We start from the raw sequence: 23,833 nt of genomic DNA on the forward strand, positions 1-23,833 counted from the left end.
TCTCATAGTGTCGAGAAGACGTTGCGTGACACATTAAGCCACCTTGTCATCTCCGCCTGCGACTGCTCGGCTTCAAGTTATCCAGAGGCTCGCCATCTCAAAGAATCATCTAAACGACAATTACTTGCCATCCTGAGTACTGGATAAGTGGCTATCCCACTGAGCAAGCCAAAAAAAACGGGAATGAAGTGATGATCGCAACCCGTGTTTTTATAGACCTGAATAATTTGCGGCTTTATAAGGTGGCAGATCGATTTCTATTGGATACTCAGAATTTGCATGCCAGGATGCTTATTATACCAAATATTAGCCTTCGGTGACACTGTTCCCAATGAAATATTCACGAAAAACATTTTGGTCTGCTAATTTTATCGAGAGTGTATATGCTTATTCTTTATATGCTCTCAGAAAAGTATATGGATGTATATATTAGAAGTATCAGTTTAGTGATAAGTCAACAGGAAGAAGTGAGAAATAGAAGAGTGAAGAGATATAGAAAGGTTAATACAATGCTATAATAATAAGTAAGAAGATATCGCCACATAACTTACAACTGCTGGTGTCAGTTTTCAAGAACCAATCAACAAAATTGTAAATAAAGATGACAATATTAAACCTTAGGTCCTGTTTCGGATATAATATAAACTACATGCCTAATACATAATTTCTTCCCATCCTTTTTACTTTCTTTCTGACTTTAATTTCCGCTACGCTTTAATTAATTTCAAATTTATATCTTATTAGTTTTAACTAAAACTTATGGCATGTATTTTATATCCGAAACAGAAACGAAGTTTTTATATTATGATCTTTTTCAATCTTAATGATTGGTTCTTGAAAAGTGACACCAAGGTTGTACGTTATGTGGCAATGTCTTTTTCCTTAGTATATTATTTATTTTGATTATGTTATTTTTTGTCTATTATTATACTCACTCTTTATTACCCTTCTATTTCTCTTCACTCCTCTGTTTCTCTCTTCTTCTCGTTGATCTGTTTACTAAATTAACATTCATCATGGCTTTGGGTTTCTCTGATTATCAGTAGCCATATTCAATCAAAATTTGTTCTTTCTTTCTATTCTCTCCCTTTTCTTTGTCTTATTTTTATACTATATTAGACGTATATATATTAGAAAATATTTTTTGAGGGTTGTGAAGACAAAAGATACTCTTCGACGATGGACTCGAATTTCTGTATACAGTACTACAGTTTTAAGGTATTGCAGAGAAAGGCAGTTGGTTACTGTAGGGGTTTAGGCGCATCAGTAACTTAGGCTAATTGTGCAGTATATAATGTCTGCGAATTGCATGTGTTCTGTGGTCGATTTGCTGTTTACTGGGCGAAGAACTCCAGTTTCCCGGAGGAAAAAAAAAAAAAAAAAACATGTCATCCTAGCTCTATCGCGGTAGTACAGTTGGTATAATCCTCATCTCCTCACACCTGGTGGAAAAGACCTGAGTTCAATCCCATCAATGATAGGAGGAATTTTTATGGGCCTTTTTCACAGTGTGGCCAAGTTAGTCGGCCTCAGGCAGAGACAGTTTGTTTTTCCTCCTAGAAAAAAAAATGGTATATAGTATAGTATCTTTCCCACAATATGTCAGAAAGGCAACATGAAAAAACGGCTAGTAGTACTGAAAAAAAAAAATGCATGGAATGATCATAAATCGTCAAGGGATACAGAGTTCTACAATTAGTCCAAATTGTGGTGTAACCAAGTGTTTCTAAATGAGTCATACAAGCTAACGCAGATTACGAGAAGTCCATTGCTAAGAGTTTTAAAACAAGCAGCAAGTAGTTCTTTACTTGTGTACACACTGGAAGGAAAGGAACTAGATATGAATGACAAAACTATTGATGATTCTCTTCTGGTTGCTGACAAACTAAATAAATATTTTGTCTCTTCATTCACACATGGAAGAATTTTTAGAAATAAGATTCGCAGAAGGCTGTCGAATATTGATTTAGAGTTCAATTATTTTATAATAACAGAAAGTAAGGTTGAAGAGAAATCCAGCAACTAAAAATGAACAAAGCAGATGGGGCTGATGGAATTTAACCAATTGTGTTAATTGGATCTTTGGCCATAATTAACTTTTGCCCATAATAATCAGAAAATCCGCAAATTCAGAGGAAGTAGCTGTAGATGTGCAAATGTATTCGCTATTCGCAATCGTGGTCCAAAGGGCATGCTGGGTAACTAGAGACTTGTAAGCTTGATTTCTGTTCCAAAGAGAATAATGGAATCAGTAGTTAAAGAAGTAATGCAAGATCATCTTGATAGGAGTGGAGGCATAAGGCAATCACAGATTAGTTAAAGAATGACCTTGTTTGACCAATTTCATTAGCTATTATTAGATTGTTACAAAGGAATTGGACATTTTAAAAATTGCTCAAAGTTGCAATAGCATCTCAAAATTACTCTTTTGCAAATAGCAATTTCGATGTTCAATAGACAAATTTAAGTAAAGTCTGTGATACTTTACCACACATACGATTGTTGTATATGTCGGAGCAATGTGACATTAAGGGGGAAGTTACTGCTATGGAAAAGGGACGTTTCTGTAGTATGAGACAAAGAGTGGCTTCAAAGGGGTCGGTGTTGGCCGTTACTGTTTTTAATATTTATTTTGATGTCTAAGTTTGCTAATACAAAGGTGGGTTAATGATGGTGATCAGAGTATGCTTCTTCAAGAGGATCTAGATAAACTAAACAGATGGATTGTAAAATAGCAATTGAAGCTTGATAGTAATAAATGCATTTGGGTAGGAGTAATACAAGAATAACATACTATCTGGATAGTACCAAACTCAAAAAAAGAGAACGAAAAAGATCGACATGAACAGGCCGACATGAACTCTGCAGTGCAAGAAACCTGTTAGAAAATTCCGTGGGGTTTTATCAATGATATACAGAAACTTTTCTAGCAGGGACAAGGAGATGATTATCCAATTGACATATATGGAACACTGCGTACAGGTTTGGAAATCTCATATTAGGAAGAACAGATCTGTTGGAAAGAGTGCAGAGATGAGCAATACGATTCGTTGGGAGCATAAAAGGATATTCTCACCTAGAGGGACTGCAATTCTGCAAATTGCAGTCTCTGGAAAACAAGCATCTGCATGGTGACCAAACTGAAATGAATAATGCATTAAAAGGATAAGGTAAAATAACTTCTGATGGCATCTTTGCTATTTCTGAAACAAAACACACAAAGGGACATAAATATAAACTGGAGAGGGATGGTTGTAAGAATATATGTGCAGAAATGCACATGCAGTCAAAAATTAATCAAGCTTTGGAGTTAACTTTCACTTAATGTTGTTGTTGAAGTTCGAATGAATATAAGGAAGGTTTGGACAAATTATTGGGAAGGAAAGGAAATTAACTTTTCCTTTTTTTGGTAGGGGGGTGCTGTATAAACCTTCCTTCCTTGCAAAGTATTGGCCAGTTTTTATGGGCCTTTTTCACAGTGTGGCCAAGTTAGTCGGTCTCAAGCTTTCATTAAAGTAAAGTTCGATTTCATAATTTATAATTTCAGTTTAAGCGTTATAAAAGCAAAACAAACAAAAAACATGGCTGTAATTAGCTTTTGTGCGTCAGCATATTTCTATGTTTTCAGCTGTTGTCTGCAGTCGTCAACACTAATCTCAAATGTTCTGTGTCTAACTCAATTTTACCGCAACAGACCAAATGCTTCCCCGTTCCACTCTGGACATTGGATCAGCGTATATTACGTCTCCCATTCACTTCGCCTGCCCATTTAACCCGCCCACCTACAGAACTAACACAAAAATCTCTTACAAAAGCGACTTTTACGTCTTTCTTAATCGAGACGGTCATAAAACCATTCAAGAAGACAATCGCTTCACCAGGATATCCTGACCTGACAGAAACACTAAAATCTTTATTACTGGTCATCAGAGCGGTGCGTTGTATACTAGTAATGCAGGTAAACAAAACAAGAGACTGGTTAACATTATGAAGACACAAGATTGTTTACAGTCTTTTAATTGCAGTATATCGCGTGCCATGTTACTTCGAAACCCGACATTTCTGAATGGTACACGCACCATCTAGTGACATATTTATGCCACAGGGCTTCTTTTATTGTTTTATTCGCTCGTTAATTATTATTATTTTTGAGCAAAACTGACGTTTTGATCGTGTTTTAACACATTGGTCTTTTCAGAACATCCTCTAGGGTTACATGGCATCTGAAACCGCGTTTTCTTTTTTGTTATTTTTGTGGTGTGATTGTGGAATGAACCCGCCTTTCGCAACGCTCTTCGTAGTCGGCTGTCCAATGGTATTGATCCCTCTACGCCGACACGTCACCCTCCGTCACCTTTCCGAGAATCAGCCGGGTTCTCTGCACCTGCCGCTTGTCAAAACAGATACCACTTACGACCAACTATCGAGAGATCGAACATCGTGTCGTGCTTTGAATTTGATAACTCGGAACTTTGTAAAACATTCCTTCAGAAATAATCGAGATTAGAAATTATGAATTCTCTTTGGATGATGGAAGATGTGTTCGGAAAATCGAGACAACCCCCTCACTGGTTATCAAATTATTTTCTATTTTCAGTCTTTGTATTTTGCCCTTGACAGCTCCTTCTGTAATAGACACAGACACTTTCCAATGCTTCCATCCTCCAGGGAGTGATAAACGTTCCGAAGTCTCCATTTTATGTCTATTAAGCCAATTAAAAATGATAGGCCACCTAGCGGAACTAACTATCACTAACCTACTGGCATACTTATGTATCCAGTGAATTACCATCTCTTGAATTCCGGAGGGGGTTGCAAGGGCACAGGATGTAACAATCGCCCCATAGAGACAACACTTAACACCGATTGGCGACCTCTGCCGATAAGTGAACAAAAGGCAAGTGTCACTCGCATAGATGGCGTTCATTATACTCCGCTTTAGTTTTTCAGTTTCTCCCGGGGTTCATTATAACGGGATGTCATTATCCCAAGGTCACTAACCGGAACCGAGTGAAATATAGCCGCTTATCCTCCTTTGTGTATGACAATAGTTGTTATTTTAGAGGTCTGTGGGGCTTCAGTCCTACTATAAGATTGTCCTGAGAAATTTTTCAAATATTGGCTCAGGTTATGAGTTATATCACAATCTCCATTGTCTCCTGCAGGCTGATGATTTCAAATCTTAGTATTTTCTGTTTTATTAGCCTTCAACCCATTCGCGGTACCAAATTTCGCATTCGGGATTTTCATAAATAATAATAAACAGTGTGGGTACCAAGATTGTTTGTTGTTGAATAAACTTCTGGGAAAATCCTTGAAAACTTGGATTCGAATGCCATCGATGAGTGGAATTTGGTCATTTCCAAAGGGATGGAGGATAGAAAATTCACTGAGTGGAACATTTTGTTTGTTTTAATTTCCCCATCGCTATCTCCAATTGCAATAAGATTCTGAAAGATCGGTGAAGACCTTTAAAATATTTTCAATTCCTCCAACTCGCACCAGACTATTTATAGTCTCATTTTCCCACAGCTTTACACTTCCTTATGTAGAAGAATAAAACCGATTCACCAACACCAAACCTGTTGATGGTCTTTTTGTCAAGCAATTATTCACCTCCGCAGATCCATTTAAAAGTGACGACTTACCTTTTTTTTTTTGCTTTTCTTCGCCTTGGGACCAATCAACTGGACAGCAGACGATCACTTGCTTCCTGTATGACGAGCACTTAGCCAGGGCGCGCGTGCACACACGCATACACACACACACACGTCCGCCCACTTCGACGAGGTTTTACCAGACAGGAATTTTATTCAGGAAGGATCTACTCCACGGGAGAGAAACACCACCAACACAGTCTTAAACTCCTTCTGTGGATCTTCGAAGAATTTCAACTAAGGGAACATTTCTAGTGGGAGCCTTCGACGTCTCTCGGCGGCACGTTTCTTCTGGAGAGACGCTCCGCGTGCATGAAATCTACCGTTGAACTAACGACACTCAGCGCCACCTGCATGCAAACATAAGGTGTGCGCTTCCCACCTGGAATTAGGAAGTCCTGTTGGTTGCTTAGCAACGCTCTGCCGCGTGGACATTAAAAACAATGAAAAATTGTGGCGCACACACACGAGTGGCCCACTGTGCTAACGAGTCAATACCAATAGGGGTTGTGTAATAATGGGGTGGGTCCATTAACGGAAAAATGCTCTGAATTGTATCGACATGAATTTCATAATGACATTGGCAATCCCTAGTTGCAGTTATCATCAAGGAATGTATACACTATGGTACCAAAATTATAGGGGGAAATTAAGGCACATTTCATGGAGATTCTTCTATATGCAAAAGTAAAAAAAAGGAAACTTCAGAAGGCAATGGTAGCTTTATAATCCACTTGTCCACCTTTATGCGTAATACACTTATTGACTTCACCATGTTCCATCTGTCCGTCCGCATGTAATAACTCAACTCCCAGTGGATGGATTTTCGTGATATTTTATACCTCGGCCTTTTATAAATATTTGTCAAACTATCCCAAATTTAATTAAAATCGGATTAATAGAAATCGGGAAATTATTTTTTCTTTAATTTCTGTTATTTTATTTATTTTTGTTCAAGACGTCTGCATACGTACACCATATTATCAAAAGTAACCGGACACCTGGATGTTTAAAACAATCTACTTTTGATAACAGGAATACGGCGTTTTGGCTTGTTCCTCTTTCAACACTTCTTATATCTTATTCTATCTTATTTTATCTTATATTTTATTCTGAAACACGGCCCATTTAAAAGACCAGGAAAAATTCCTTAAAAACGTAAATGTCTCAGTAATCCAATTGACCTTCCAGCTTTGAGAAGATTGATCTCCACAGAAGAGTAGACTACATCTGACTGATCAGTTCCTCCCCTTTCAAATGTTTTCTCTGTTCTATCGCCTTGCCCTCAATCACATCATCTCGCAGGTGCCTCATCTCCAGATTTTACATTTTTTTAGAACTGAAGCTTTCTTTTGTAAGAGCATCCTTTTTTCCCCCCTCACAATTCTCGTTTCCGTTCTCTGTACATGTTCCAGCAGCTCCATATCCTTCCTAAAATGAAGCCTCCTTTGTATCATCTACAAACTTGGACAGTAAGCCTGATAAGCCTGCATCAATATCATTGATAAATATAAAAAAACAGCAATGGGTCCAACACCAAACCCTGGATACTCCTCTAATAACATCAGTCCACGAAGAGCAGGGTCCATTGATTACCACTCTCTATCTTCTCCCACTGAACCATTCCTTTATCCACAGCAGTAACTTCTCCTTAAAGCTACAATGCTCCAATTTACACAGGATACATTTATGTGCAATAGAATTAAAAGCTTTTCTGAAATCCTAGTGTAGTCTGTATGCAACACATCTTTTCTTAAAGCATATTAGTTTTCTTTCCTTTTTCTTCTATTTACGCCTGCATTTTAACTGAACTATTTCAGATGTGAAAATATGCCACTCCTTTTCATTGTATATAATTTAACATGTGAGTCCATAGCTTGACGCCATGATGGACAAGAAAGAATCACATAGGATGTCCTGATAGTAATCCGTTAATATATTTATTTCAGGCAGTGAATGGTTACATGATTGCCTGATGCGATAATACCCACCATAGCGACAATGCTATGGGTTTAACCTGAAATAACTAATACAGGAAAAATTACAATCCATGCTTGTAATCCATGCGCACACTCTGGAATGGTCAATTTCGATATGATTATTTACTTCAAGTAAAAGAACTTAGGTATATGGAGCAAAGTCCAAAACGTTTGAAAAGGGTTGCAACGATGCATGATAGTTGGCCAGTCTGATAGTCCGGGTCTGCATTTTTTTCCCCCGATTATCCTTGTAGAAGGAGTTGCATTCCTCTATAACGCCTTTCTTTGGACGTAAATGCAGTTTCATCGCGCAGTGCCGTCTATTTGTTAGCAGGACAATCCTCTGTCCCAAAGCTCTGCATGTGGAGACTTGTTTGGAAAGAGTCAGATGAATTTCATGCGTAAACTTTATACCGATAGGTTCAGTAGAAGGCTTCAATAGCACACCACTAAAGGTGAAAGTGTAGTTTGGAAAACCAAAGGCAAACGAGACTTTTGTTGGTAAGACACAGTAAAGTGAAATTCAGAACTGCATCTTTGCTACCACATCTCAATTTCTGAAACAGCTTTTGAATCAGTGTTTGAAAAATGGATTCGAAGTTATGAACGATATATTGAGTCATCAAATCAGCAGTTTCTCAATTATCGGGATTATCGGTCCCATTACTTCCAGAACCTCGACTCTTTCACAGCACTTTTTTTTTTATGCTTTTTCATTGAATAATGTTGTCCCTAAGGCTTGCCTTTCTTATATGGTAATGTCCTTCAGTTCCTAGATATCCTTTATAAATAGAAGCAAACTTCAAGATTTCAACTTCAACATTTTAGAGGGAATCAAACTTCCCGTCTTGGTCTGGGTTTTGGCTAAACAGTCAACAAAAACTGTTTTTCTACCGAGGAAGAGGAAAATTCATAATGCCTACTGGTTTAGTTGTCTAGTTCCTGGTTCTCTCCCACCAGAGTGTGTTGGCATCGAGCGTGGTGGGTACATTAGCCTAAATAAAAGGCTCCCTCCTCTCGGTTCACTATGAAAACGTTGGATAATTCAAAGTGGCTACCGATACGATCTTCCTCCCACCCAGAAATACTACTGGGGTAGTTCGCAAGGCGGGGCGAAGGTCATTCATTTTACACAGCTTTTCCACTCGCGTCCAACATCGTTGCTCGTCAACAAAAGGAGATCGTGGAAGTCACGATTTTCTTCGCACTACCGTCTCCGGGCGGGTAGTTCTGCACGAGCTTGCGAACTGTGACGTTTTGCTCAAGTGATTCATTTCTGTTGCGTCAGTGAAGCCAGAGATGCCTTCTGCGAACAAACAGCGGAAGTTGTTCGCCTATTGTTCGTAATCTCCGATCCAAGGTTTTCATAATATCGAGCACTGTTCGGAGGTAACTTGGCTAACTCGAGCACCCATCCTTCCTCCTCATAACGATAATTCGCTTGTCAACAATCAACATACAACCACGTCCCTTTGACAGACTTCAACTAGTACGTGTCGCATAGTTTGACACTCGCCACGATGTATTAAAACTCTTTGTGTCGTAAGGTGTTTTCCTCAATGCACCCCCGAACAGTCGTTTCATGGATTCTTCAGAGCGTTTAAGAGCTCGGGGGGTGGTCTGAAAGAGAAAGAGAGAGAGAACAAATCGCGTGTCATTAGCAGGTTCTTCGTGACGCTGTTTTTTAACAAGCTTCGAAAAGTTTGTTGACCCTTGACTCTAGAACAAAGGCATTTAACACGTCTATAGTCCGCCCCTCACCATTACCTCCTCCAAACCCAAGTCCAGTGATGTTTTTCTATTTCTTAATCGTATTCAATCTCTTAATTGTATTCGCAATCTGATGAGACTCCAGAAGCTGTCATTATAGTCAATATCTTATCACTTTCGCTATCTATTGTCATTCTTTTCCAGCTACGGTCTTTTCTCTTTCTCACCGTTGCAATTACGAAGACCACTATTTGCTGACGAAGACATCAAGGCTGTGAGGAGATCTTAAAATAGATTCGTTCTGGCATATGTGAATTCATTTAAACTTAATACAATTTTAACCCACTTTCACGCTGTTGACTGTTCCTCGTTTTGGAGTATTAACAGATGAAAAACAGCTTTGGGTGAAGGCCACACTTAACAACGAACAAGGAAAAATCACTTCAAATACCTTCATACTTCGTCCACAGATGCGTATTTATGATGACAATCGTCTTAAGTCAATAAAGCCATTCTAAACTTACATGGTGTGAGCACGATGTATGTTTTGGTTCTTGGGCTGCAGTCAACTAGCACTAATAGATGATAATCCTTGTGTTTATGAGAGAGTGTTTATGTAACGTTGAAAATAAGAGAGATTCTGTATGTCCTCTCAGGTAACAAAGTGGTTATAACCACCGCTCTCCCAACATCGTGTGGAGAAGTGCGTGGATTCGAAACCGTCAGTGACGGTGGGAAACGCTTATGGGCCTTTTTCACTCTGTGTTTTAGTTAGTCGGTCCTAGGCGAAGATACTAAGGTTTTTTCGCCCTTGGAATTCCGGTTTCTTTTTTGTCCAGCCAAACCGACCAAAAAAGCAGTTTACGGACGTAATGCACACAGGTACATGAGTTTACCTTGGATAGTCCGAATATTCAATATTTATTTATTATTTATTTTTAAGTATGTTTTAAAGAAAACAGGCACAAGAGTTTCATTTTACAAATATACATGGTCTTAGTTCCAATTTCAATTATGTCCAATTCCACCTACAATGTTCTAATGCAAATGATTAAGCTTATTAACATCCTACATTTCTTCCAACTGTTGTCTCAATGATCTGGGTAAATCACCTATCATACCAAACACTTCCCGTGGACTTGAAAAGGAATTAAAAGAATCCTGAACTTAAAGAATCCTCGAGGTTCACTTGTTTCCCTCTCTTTTTTCTCTTGTATAACAAGGATCTTCTTCCATTGACAGGAAATCCTATCCTATCCATAATTTTGCTGATGATAGTACATTGCCTTCTACCGTCCTTTTGAGAAACTTTGAACTGCAAAAACAGCTCCAAAAATCCTAGACGAGATCACGTTTCTCTTTTTAGGGATTGCACCAACTTCTAATCTCTCTCTCTCTTGATACATTTTTTTCTCACTGTCCAAAAAACTGAATTTCCTTTTTCGCTCTTGTCTCTGTTGACTTAGTGCAAATCTTAAATCCGTTTCGCCATGCAATATTATTTTCCCACGTCTAGGGTAGTGCCCCGAACCTCTCTCCATTGACTCCATTCAAAAGAGGGCAATCTGGTTAATTAATGACCCGTATCTGACGAACTCATTCTCCCTTCTGTCTCATAGACGTTTAGCTTCTGCAGCGGACCTTTCCTGTAGATCAGTGGCAGCCAACCTTTTCCTGCAGCGTGCTATATATTAAATTGAAAATGCGTTGCGTTATTCATAATTTTAATTTGGTAATAAACTATTTTTGAAAATCTGACTTTATTTAAAGATATTTAGGAATTCGTGTTGGTAGATAATTCCATGGGAACTCATCTTCTAAATGGGCATCTGTAATTTCTCCACTCTCTTCGCAACCAATGCGAAAATGTTCCTCAACTAGTCAACGTCCATTAAATATCTAACTCCAAACCCATTCAACCAGCTTTTTCTTTTCCTCATTTATCCTTTCTACTTCTGCTTTCTGGAGAAATTTTCCTTCGCATGTATTTCCTGAAAGTTACGAGCTACAGAAATTGAAGTCTAATTTCAACAACTATCTGCAGATGGCGTTATTGTAAAAAAAGTTATAACGCCATCTGATTTTTTTTTTTTTTTCGCCACTCTCTTTTCTTCCCACAATTTTTGATAACTTTTCAAAGTTGCTGAATTCAATGATCCAAAATGAGCTTCCAACTCGAAAATTGAATGTACAGAAGCGCTCTCACCAACATTTCCAAAAAAGAAATGCTCAGCACCTTAAAATGAAATTGAAACTCAAATCACCCACTGAATGCAGCTGATATTATTCCAACAACTTTATTCGCAAGAACGTCTTTCAATAAGTCCACCATCTTGATAAAAGCTGTTTTGGACACTAACGCCTCGTGACGACCTCTACATATTTCCCCGTTCCTGATTGGCAAGTTTTTACCCCCTGAAACCCGCCATCACAAAAAAGGCAGTCGTGGGAATATACACTTCGTGACAGCCGTTTAGGCATCTATTTAACAAGCGTGGATCTCTCCCTGAAACTCAAACCATTACGTCATCGGACGCGTCACGAATTCTAAGGTAAATCTCGATTTCACAAAAGCTTTTTTTTTCATTTAATGCGAATGGGAGGATACATTTCGCTTCCTTACATTTGTTTTCCTGATACTCATTTAAAAAGCGATTAATGCCCGGATGAAATGACTTTACATTGTTCAGTCAGCCCATTGGAGAATTTCCAACGTTAACTTCCTCTAGTCACAAAGGAACAATACGTATGGATTAAATGTAGACGCAATTCTACCACGCATTTGGAGTAACCTGTTCCCTCACTATTTCTTTAAACTTCGCGCAGAGCAGAAGCAATTGGACTCTTTTTTTTATCTTTAAAAAACCCAATTGGCAACATTCACAGAACACCAACATCCATATTAAGTTAAAATAAATAAAGTCATTCGGAATACCATGGATTGAGCAACGAATTTCAGATTAATCCCCATTCAGAAGTAGCAATATATTAGAAAAACTATTTTTGTCTTTTTAAAGCTGGTTTTTAATAAGAGGTATCGCTACTGCTCTTTTGTTGTTGTAATAGGATTTTAAGGACCATCGAAAAAGCCATAACACCATCACCCGAGACCGACTAACTCAACCACGTTTTGAAAAAGATCCATAAAAATTCCTCACATCATTGAAGGGACTCGAACTGAGGTCTTTTCCACCCGATGTGGGGAGGACGGTGATGTTGCCGAACTGTGGTACCCACGATGGCACCACTCTTTTCTACGTATGGTAATTTTTATATAAAAAGTGTAAAAACCTTAAGTTAATCTTAAATATCGAAAGACTCAAGTTTACTACCTTTTCTTTTTAGTTATTAAACGAAGATTTAATGAGACACATTTTCTTTCACTTTTCTAAGGTGCGAATAACTGTGAGATGTAACAGTAACCAGTGACGTAATTATAGGAAAAGAAAGAAAAGCCCTCATCAACGGTGCCTGCACTATCGGTCGTTCGCGTTCATCGTCTACGCTTTAATTTCAGTTAGACATGCAATCACTAGCAGCGGATACGTCGTATCTACTTTGCAAATTATGGGGTATTGCCGAGGGAAATGACCTTCGCCTTCCTCCAGTGGTAAACTCTTACTTCCACTTAGCTGCGATTCCCATTTACGATGTTAGATGCCTTTTTCCAATTTGTTGTTGTAGATGGGTTTTAGGAGAATCAACGACTAAGGCCATATTGCTCTTGAATTTTGTCTGTAAATTGCTTCTGTTCTCTGGTCGATTTTCTGTTTTCTGGACGAAAAAATCCGAGTTTCGGGAAGGAAAACCATGCTACCCTCGCCTGAGGCCGACTAACTCAATAAAATTCCTCACGTCATCGACAGGACTCGAACTCTGGTGTTTTTCACACGGCGTGAGGAGGACGGTGATTTTACCAACTGTCCTGCTCACGAGGACAATAACAGAGGAAGAAAAGGGTTAATAGTATAAAGGAAAAGAGAAGAGAAGAAATCCCACACTACTAGACAGTGTAGTAAAAAGGTAGGTGTACCTAATAAAGCAATTACTCAGTTTAAATTGCACTGGCAGTCTCGGAATTTGTCTCCAAGGCCTTAAAAGGGTTGGGTAAATGAAATGCAGAGGGAATTTTTACGCTTAGTCACGTGACATACACGTGGGGGGATAATATTAAATTAGGAGGGGTGAATAGTGAACTAGATCTCTGACAAAGAGTCCTCTAGTCAAAAGATGATTAAGTGCTGAAATAAACTCCCACTTACTCTTGTAGAGGTTGAAAGTTTTCAAAATTTAAAGAGAGATTGGATAAACACGGGAAAAAAATAGGTAAATGAGGTGAGGGAAGATAAGATTGGTTATTTTAATTTACGAAATAAAACTTTAATCTTTTTTGAGAGCCATCATTTTTCCCATACTGATACTAATTCTTTTTTTATAAGCAATAGGATTATAGCCCTGTTTTCTTCAAATATTGACAATATGATGCAAGGAAGGAAAGGCTTGTATATCAGATAAAAATACCTACTTGTTGGTATCATCACTATAAAAAATCAAATAATAATAATAAATAAATAACAAAATAAAATTAAATAGAACAAACCACCTGTTTGCTTCCATCTTCCTGTAGGTACCTCTCCAGCTGACATCTGAATCTCGTCAAGCTTCCAGTAATCAACAACTCGCTGGCTAAACGGTTCTGTTTATAGATGCATGTCTCTAAAATATGAAGTTGTAGATCTTCATATTTTCCTATCAAGAACCCAATCCAGAAGAATGGCCTATCCGGAACCGCGATATTACTTATTGTTAATTAAGAAATAACTGATGCTTACTAATTAAGGTCAGTTAAATTTACATCCGGTAAGACAAATTTAGATTTATGTCAAAGGCTGTCTCGAGTAATTAGTTCTTAATTAATAAACCATTATTAATTAGGAAAAGAGGCTAAAAACTTTAATAACGAACGTGAGATTCGTATTTAGGTTAATCGAAATAAAAGATGTTTGTTAAGATGAACTGATTTCCATCCGTAGTCTAAATTCACCTTTTGACCATATTTAATGAAACGGAAAAACAGTTACATTTTTCTCGATTTCTACTAAGGGATAGGGATTGTCAAGGTACACATTCTGTTGAAATAGCCCCAAAGGGAACATCTGACGATAATAAATTGTTGATGTTAATTCAACACCGAAAACGCAAATCTTTAGCATGAGATCTCTGATGTCCTTGTTCAATAAGTTCCTCTGGCTTTCCAACGCTCAGCTAATTCATGAATAGATCCATTAACAATGGATCTATAACAGATCCATTGTTAATAGATCCATTAACAGCCTTTAGTAAATATTTAGTATTTTTAATTTTTTTTTTCTCTTGGTAAACTATTATATTAGAGTCCCCGAGAAAGTCACTTCAACTACTCATGTGTATTGTGTATGTAAATTGCGTGTGTTCTCTGGTGGACGAAAAACCTCAGTTTCTAAGGAAAAACATTGCGCTCTACGACTGACACCGACTAAGTCAGCCACGGAGTGAAAAAAGCCAATAAAAGTTCCTCGCATCAGCGACAGGATTCAAACCCGGGCTTTCTCCACCTGGTGTGGGGTGAACGGTGGTGAGACCACGGTGCCACCCGTGCAGACTATTTAAGTGTAACAGTTGACAAGGAGAGGAAAATATCTCCCAGAAAGCAATTGTCTCTCACAATGGAAGAATTAACTTTGACATGCAGAACGTCGCAAGGCATCAGTATCCGGACTATACGAAGAATTCGCAAGGCATGAATTATGCAGTATCCGCACCATACGAAGAACCCTACAAAGAGCGCACTCCTGGATTAAGAAACCGTCACGGAATCTACTCATCTCAGACACCAACCGATAAAAATATAGCTGTTTGATGCCGAGGATGTAAAGGATATGCGCAGGAGGACTGGTGGCAAGTCATGTGGTCCAAATGTTATTCTCTGGCATTCATGGTGCCCATCGAAATGCACTTTTATTTCTAGAGCATATTTCAACGTCGTTGTAACATCAGGCACCACCCAGAAATGTCACTGTCTACCTATATTGACAGGAATACTTTCAAGTTTACAGTCCAACTAACCACCGCATCAAATGTGCGAAAGAGTGGTCTGAGGATCATCAGGAAAACTTTAAGCATCTACCATGGCAATCCAATGCAGATGTTAGAAGTTCTCGGTATTGCTCATGAGCTAAAAAAGTTGTCCTTCAGTACAATCTTCTACCACATCACTCCACTAATGGTCCAGTATTCTCCCTTTCACTTTTAAATACCTTGTTCACTCCATGCCAGATCATGTGGAAGTAATGATTCAGGCGAAAGGCCATCGCACAACTATTCGTTCATGTTCGTAATGAATCGGACAGGCAGAGCACAGTTCCTGATAGTAAAATATCATACCTTAATCAATTTTTAGCCTTGCCTTCTCAATGCAGTTGTTGTAGCTGTTGTTGGTTTTAGGTGCATCAGCAACTAAGGCCATATTGCTTCGTATATACTGTCTATAAATTGCATGTGTTCTGAGGTCGATTTTCTGTTTGCTGAACGAAAAACCAGAGTTTATTGGAGAGAAATTCATGCTATCCTCGCCTGAGACCGACTAACGCAGCTAGATTGTGAAAAAGCTCCATAAAAACTCCTCCAGTCATCGATGGAACTTGAATTCGGGTCTTTTCCACCCGCTGTGTGGAAGACGGCGATCCTACCAACTGTGCTACTCACAATGGCCTCATTGCAGTGATATGAACAATAACTTAATACCCTCATAAATTGCCAAATTTAAAGATACTTTTCCTTTTCCACAAATGCGAAGAAAATTTACAATCTTTTTTCATATCCCTTTCGCTCAGATGTCCTGTGTTCTATTTATTTTTAAATAATAATAATTTTCTGTTTATACTCCGGGACGACCAAACGGTCAGAGGAGTTCACAAGATAGACAGATTACAAGAAACAGCACCGTATTCAGTAGTCACGGGCTTGAACCCCGGTCACTCAAGACACGTGTACTTATGTACCCGCGCGCCTTACCACTAGGCTACGGCGGCCTAAGTTGATAATCGCAATGTCATGACTTCATGCCTTCCTGTTTAGTTATGCTTTCATCCAACAAGTAACCTCCAACCATAATATCAATTGAATATACAGACAATACACTTATACCTCATGCGGGTAGGCTGTCCTAGCGTTCATTCTAAAAGAGATTTTCCACTCAAAATTTAGTTTTCATACAAGAAAGTCGACAGCTATTGTTGTAGAGTTATAGGCGGATCAACGAATTCGGCCATATTGCCCCGGCGATATGGGTGCAAATTGCTTGTGTTCTGTGTCGTTTTGATATTTGCTGCACGAAAAATCCGAAATTCCAGAGACCGACTAACCAGGCCACTTTGTGAAAAGGCCGATAAAAATTCTTCGCCGCATTGAAGAGATTCGAACTTGGGTAATTTCAAGCTGAGGGGAATGACTGTGATTATACTAACTGTGCTACACACGAGGGCAATTTGGTAAGATAAAAAATCAATAAAATAAAATCATTTTTATTATTTAAAGTTTGTAGATACTTTTCCGTGTATTAACAACGGATGCAATTACTTAAAATATGTAATATTAAGTTCCCGACCGGGCCCCTTGAACAACTACAGACTCGGTTATTGAAACCCCTTATTCTCCCTCTCCTTCCTCCTCTTGCTGCACTTCTTTACATGCGATTTGTATAAAAAATACAATTGGCTCTTCTCATATCTGAGTATGGCTGCAATGGTTGGGAATAATGTATATGTTTCATTAATAAATTACGATATGTCCATGTATTGCAATAGAAGTTTCAGGAAGTAAGGTAGCCTAGAAATAACAAAAAGAAAAAAAAAATAAAAGAAAAAAAGCACTAATTAATACAGTTAATTTGGCTAAATTGTTTCTCTATATTAACTTGGTCGCCATGAAAACTGTAGTTCGCGTCCATTCATAATAACACGTCCTGCCATCTAGTAGCCAATGTTGGAACTATTACTGAACTTTTATCAACATAATAAATGTTAAGCAGTATCCTGTAATTATTATTATTTAAATAAACTGTCAGAGTCCATTTAAAAATTATTGAACAGTGATCAAAATATCAGGCTATGAACCCCTTCAGAGAAATTTTTCAAATAATAGTTAAAAAAACCAATTTTAGGCATTTCTTTTTTAAATTCAAAATACAGTACAGTACTACGTTCTAAACAAATTGCTTACACGTGCAAAATTTAAAAAAGATAATCTAATTAATGACGTAGAACTAAGGCCGAGAATTTTGAGAGGCGCCCTCCCAAAAATAAAAAAAAATATTGTTCAAGCTGTTATTCCAACGTAAGCAGCCGAAGCACAATCTTTGTTTTTTTATAATTTGGTACTACACTACTTGACAAGATTAACAGAACACATCGAAAACGTGGTGTATCACCTGTAGCTTGCGATGAAACAGGACAAAATTTGGTATGGTGGTGTACCACAGAATAACGATGAAATGAGAAGACAGTGAGAAACCGCGGACAGGTATAAGGGACATTTATAGGGGTTTATAAGAAATACCAAAAAGTCACATTACACAAGTCGATACAAGATGCTCGAAAATACGGTCATATGACATCATTGCGGCGTATGATCCCCTCAAAAGGCTAAACAGCCCTAACAGCGGTGAACTATGCTCCAAATAAGGGTGCCTATAAGGTTCTGTGACAACAAATCCCATTCTTCCAGTAGCGCAGACCTTAGCTCACTAAATGACCGAGAAGTTGGTGTTGGCGTGCAATGCAACGCATGTAAGGTCGGATTTAAGTCTGGTGATCGTGTTAGCCATGGCAATAGTTGGACATCATCTTCAGTTTTAAGATATTCCTCTGGCACTTGAGCACAATGTGAAGTGGAGTTTCCACGCATGAAAAGAAAATCTGGGCCAATCGCAACCCGAAAATATCTCATATACCGTTCGAGGATCTGTTCTCTGTATCTGTGCGCAGTTAGGGTACTAAACCGGGACTCATCAGAGAACAGAACTGTCACCATTTGTCAGGGCTCCAAGTTAATGGCACCCGTTTCGATGAGCTCTGCAGTAGTTTGAGCTTAATGGGATAAAACCGCTGGCTTCCTTGCGTAGAGTCCACTTGAATCGAGCCTTCTTGACACAGTCCGATTGGAAATGTTTTCAGTCGTGGCTGCAGCAACCTCAAGTGACAGTGGATGACAGGACATGGTAGGGTTCCTTCTTGCTATTAGAGCCAGATAACGGGGTATGCTGTTTGACGTAGCCCTCGGGCAACCTTGACCAGCGCTTCTTGTAATGATTCCTGTCTCCTGAAACTGCTTCCACAGTGCCGAACGATACTGCGTGGCACATTAAGCCACCGTGCCACCTCCGCATACGACTGCGAGCTTCAAGTCGTACAACGCCCCCCATCTCCTCATTTCAAAGAATCGTCTAAATGATGATGACTTGCTATCCTGAGTACTGGAGATGTGACCATCACACTGAGCAAACCAAAATATAGAATGACGTGATGTTATCACAACCCGTGTTTTTAAAGGCATTAATAATTTGCGTAATGTGAGGCTCTGTACGGTGATAGATGATGGAGTGTTAGTGCACGAGAATATATAAGGTTTCATTAGTATAATGAAATCTCAAGTCTTCATCCAAAATTTTAGATGTGGTCCGAAGACAGTAATACTTCTGGATGGAATAACTGTAGCAGAAAGTGAATAATACAAGAGGAACAGAGCCTAATAATACAAGGAACCATTCAATTTCCCACAGGACCATGAAACTTTCATGAATGCTTTCAATATATTTCATTTATGAGTATTATGGTGAAATTTAAATTTTTGACGTTATCAAAAGTAATTGTATATTTAATGTAAAAATTCTATAATCGATTTTTTTGTAATTCTTATAGCTGCAACTAGAATAGTTGCATTTCTTTCAAAAATGTGTTTTACAATGTTAACGACAGAGTACTAAAATATGTGGATATGTTACTCCGTGATAAGTGCAAAGCTTCATTTTAATTCGTGGTAAATTGCCGAAGTGGGTGGAATGGTATCGTTTTTGTTACCTCTCATATTGTGAATGCCTTCACTACGAGTTGCCTGATATTGCACTACATCGAATAAGCGACGCTTCGCCAATGGAGAAGACTAACGTTACTTATTATCGGCCGATACCACCACCCAGACAGCACCGTTTCGAAGCTTGTTGGCCTCCCATCGGTGGGCGGTTAGGTAACCCAGTGATACCATGACAGACAACCGAGTTCTGAATTTAACTCCACAAATTAGTAACGTTAGTCTTCTCCACTGGCGGAGCGTTGATTATTCGAGATAATGCAATGTCATGTAAATCTTTGTGAAGACAGGGGCTCACATCTGGTGAGTATGGGCTTGGCACACCCAGGGTCTTGTGCTGGATATCATCATTCTTCCCTTTCTTGGTGATTCCCTTCTCTCTCTCTCTCTCTCTCTCTCTCTCTCTCTCTCTCTCAGGGTAATTCAGAAATTTTTTTTTGGCTGGTGCAGCATAAGCCTCAGGCTTCCTTGTACCATATGGCTAATAATAATAATAATAATTTGCATAACTTGCGATATTTTCCAGAATTTCAAAAATTGCAAATTTTCTTCAACTTTTAATTTTTCCAGGCCTATACCACACTAGATAATCGTTCTGTTTTCTGTTACTGATGAAGTCAGCACCAGAAAACAAAGTTGCATGGGTTGAATATAAATTAACGGAAGGTACAAACTAAGCTAACAAGAATAATCTCTTATAAAGTTACTCTAGAACTAAGTTCAATAGCAAAGCTTAATTAGACGATACTCACCTTATATAATCTGCAGTAGTTACTTAAAGTAGGATGGATAGATAATTTTGGGGTTTGAAAAGTTTAAATGAGTTAATTAGTAAGGATACGGGATTAAAATTAAAACGGAATTAAAATATGCTCAAGGAAGTAGAAGTGCATAACTCCGTCCTTGGTTGTCATTGAAGAATTAATTAATTAAAAACTCTAAAATATATAAAACCCGGTGAAGCCAAAAGACATAACGACTGACTTTCGTTTTTTAAACGTTTCAAGTTGGCAATACTAAGTGAGGAGGGAACGCGTGTTATTTAAAAGAATTTCTATGTTCCCGTGATGCTCTTTGTTACATGCGGGAATCTAAGGTGCGTGAGATTCCAGACCTTGAAAAGGTTGGAGGGTAGTTTCGCATTTATGATGTTTAATTTAGAATGACAGCGGAACCATTCTATAACAAGGTCTTCGTATTGAAAAATTTTGTAACTAGTTTTTAATTTTATAATGGTGATGGCTGAATCAACTAAAGGGGTGTGGTTGTGGGAATGTACGTGTAGTGTAAGCTCGGTACTGGATTGCCCTGTTCTGAAACTGTTGTAGTGGTAATAAGCCCGTGTGTTAGAGGTTTTTGTGGTACCGTACTTGGTAGTGGTGCTTCCGATGTAGCAGGCATTTTTGCTATTTTACTGCAGTTTTGCTGCAATGCCTGCTACATCGGAATAATATTATTCATGTCATTTATTGGGTATGTGGCTGAATTAGTTGGTCTCCGGCAACTAACCCAGATCTTTTTTCCCGCTCAGTCGATTGCAACTGACTGGGAGAAAAACTCAAGTTTCCAAGATATTTTCTCCTAGAAACAAAGGTTTTTCTTCCAGCAAATAAATCGACCACAGAACACAATTTGCAGACATAATACATGGCCTACAATAATAATGCATATATGAAGTCCTAGTAGATTGTATATGCCCTACTGCTATTTCACGAATATGGGCCATGATACATCGGTTCTTCATTGGGTCACAGGCTTTTATCTCTTTTGGTCTCAGACCTTCAAGTTCTTCTGCACCACCTGTACCATAAGGTAGTAAGATATAAGACTGGTCGCTACAGTTTACAAAGGGATTCTGATAGTGGATCGGACAATTACAGATCTGTAAATGTAGCCTTTCTGGCTGGGAAAATTATGGAATACATGATTAGAAAAACAGCATACATTTGTTAAAGGGTAATCGTGTTTGCAGTGTGAAATCTCTTGATCTGGTGAACAGTAATTGATATTTATTTATGTTAATTTAATCTGATAATCTATTATGAGGTTTGTCATAAAAGAAGGGAATGGCAGAGAATAATTTCGACACAGTATATTCAGACTTTAAATTGGCTTTTGATGGCATCCAAATAAATTGGTATAACATGCCACCACTAGTCTGAGTTAAGAATATAATACATGAATTGAATAATACATGAAACTGTCATTGAATGACGGGAATAAAAAATTATATAAATTACCATTTTTTTGAGACGACCAAGATTCCGAATGGAGTTCCACAGGACTCTGTACTGACGCTGATTATTGTCTCTGATATTTGTCACTAACAAATATCAGAGACAAATATGGAAAAGACCTGAATTCGAGTATCGTCGATGATGTGATGAATTTTTATACGCCTTTTTCACAACGTGGCTGAGTTTGTCAGTCTCAGCAGAGGATAACAGGTTTTTTCTCCCAAAAATTGGGATTTTCTTCAAGGAAACAGAAAATCGACCACAGAACACACGCAATTGACAGACATATGGTGATCAATAAATTTATATTTATTTATGTTAAATTATACTGATAAGTTATTATGAGGTGTTGTCTGAGCAATACGGAATAATATGGCCTTAGTCACTGATGCTTTAAGAAAAAAAAAAAAGAAAGTTATCTTATTACTTGGAATGAAATAAACTTAAGGCATGTGAAAATGAAAAACCACCTAGAAATAACTGTGCAATCCGATATGATGTTCTCCCAACAGAATAAACAAGCTTATACAAAAGAATATTTTATCTATGAAGTGCAGGAATTTTAATGATACGAGATAAGATTTTTTAGATCACTAAGAATCATTCCTAGAGAGAGAGAGAGAAAGAGAGAGAGAGAGAGAGAGAGAGAGAGAGAGAGAGAGAGAGAGAGAGAGATTCTGTATGTTGTGAAATCTACAGATCAAACGTCTGTGTGGTGGCTTTTAGCATTTAGCATTAGCATTAGTTGAGGCATAAGATGCAAGGAAGAAAGCTTATACAGCATCAGCCAAAAAAAAAACCCTTCCCATTTCAGCCATCCGGTCACTCCAAATGTTTGTCTAGTTCAGCTTTAAATTTATTTAAGCTAACTTCCACAACAACAACAACATATGGAAGTCTGTTCCAGCAATCAACTACGTGCTGGCTAAAGGCAAACTTCGGACATTTATTCTACAACTGTCTTTCCTCAATTTGGATCTATGCCCCTTCAGGATTGTAATCTGAGTAAGAGAAAGAATTCCATCAGCATTGAGCCTGCTCAAGCCATTCAAGGCCTTGTACATCTCAATCAGATCACCTCTCAGGTGCCTAGTCTCCAGATGCTGCAACTGACAGAATTTAAGCCTCTCCTGGTAAGAAAACCACTTTGTTCTTCTCACCAATCTTGCTTCCCTTCTATGTACTCCTTCTAGCAACTCTACATCCTTTCTAAATTGAGGCCGCCAGACCTGTACGCAGTACTCAAGGTGTGGCGTCACCATTGCCATATGCCAGTGGTTCTAATAATAACTTTATTTATCATCAATTTGCTATACATAGAACGAATAATTTGACTAGTTCCAGAGAATCCGTTTCGTGGACCCCCCTGGAACTGGTATACGGACACCCCCGGGGTTCAACGATCCCAGTTTTGGAAACGCTGATCAAGGTGATTATACCTTTGTATAAACGCTTATACAAAGGTATAATCACCTCCTTGTCTCTGCTAGCAAAATTCGTATATATCATGGACAAAACTCCATGACCTGCTCTGGCAGCCCGTCTGCGCCACTCAGAGAACTTTATATGCAATTGCACAATTGCCCCCCGGTCTTTTTCATTCTCCACCTCCCTGAGCGTAGTACCACACAGTTGGTACGTTTCTCTTGGTTTATTGCTACTGAGCCCGGAGTGTTAGAGGATACATGTCGACGAGGCCACCTGACCTCAGAAACTATCCAACACATCACCGCAGGATGCAAAGTGATCACCCATACTGAGTGCACTCATAGTCACGAGCAGGCAACTAGGATAATACAACAGAAGCTAGCAAGGATATACCAGTTGATCAAAGAAACTGTACCGTACTACAAGTTCGAACCGCAAACAGTACTGGAGATCCCAACCCACAAGCTGTACTGGGACCTATTTATAATAACGAATAGGACAATCCCGCACAACAGACCAGAAATAAGCCTTGTGGACGAGAAAGAAAAGGCTACTTATCTGATTCACATAGCGATACCCAACATTGGCAACCTGCAGAAAACTCGTGGGGAAAAAAATCAGGAAGTACACAAACCTAAGACAGGAGATCAAAGAGATGTGGCATATGCAACAAGTACCGACCATCCCGATCATTGTG

This window comes from Mastigoproctus giganteus, chromosome 1 (assembly GCF_048544385.1).
Source record: "Mastigoproctus giganteus isolate SK-2022 chromosome 1, ASM4854438v1, whole genome shotgun sequence".
NCBI lineage: Eukaryota > Metazoa > Arthropoda > Arachnida > Uropygi > Thelyphonidae > Mastigoproctus > Mastigoproctus giganteus.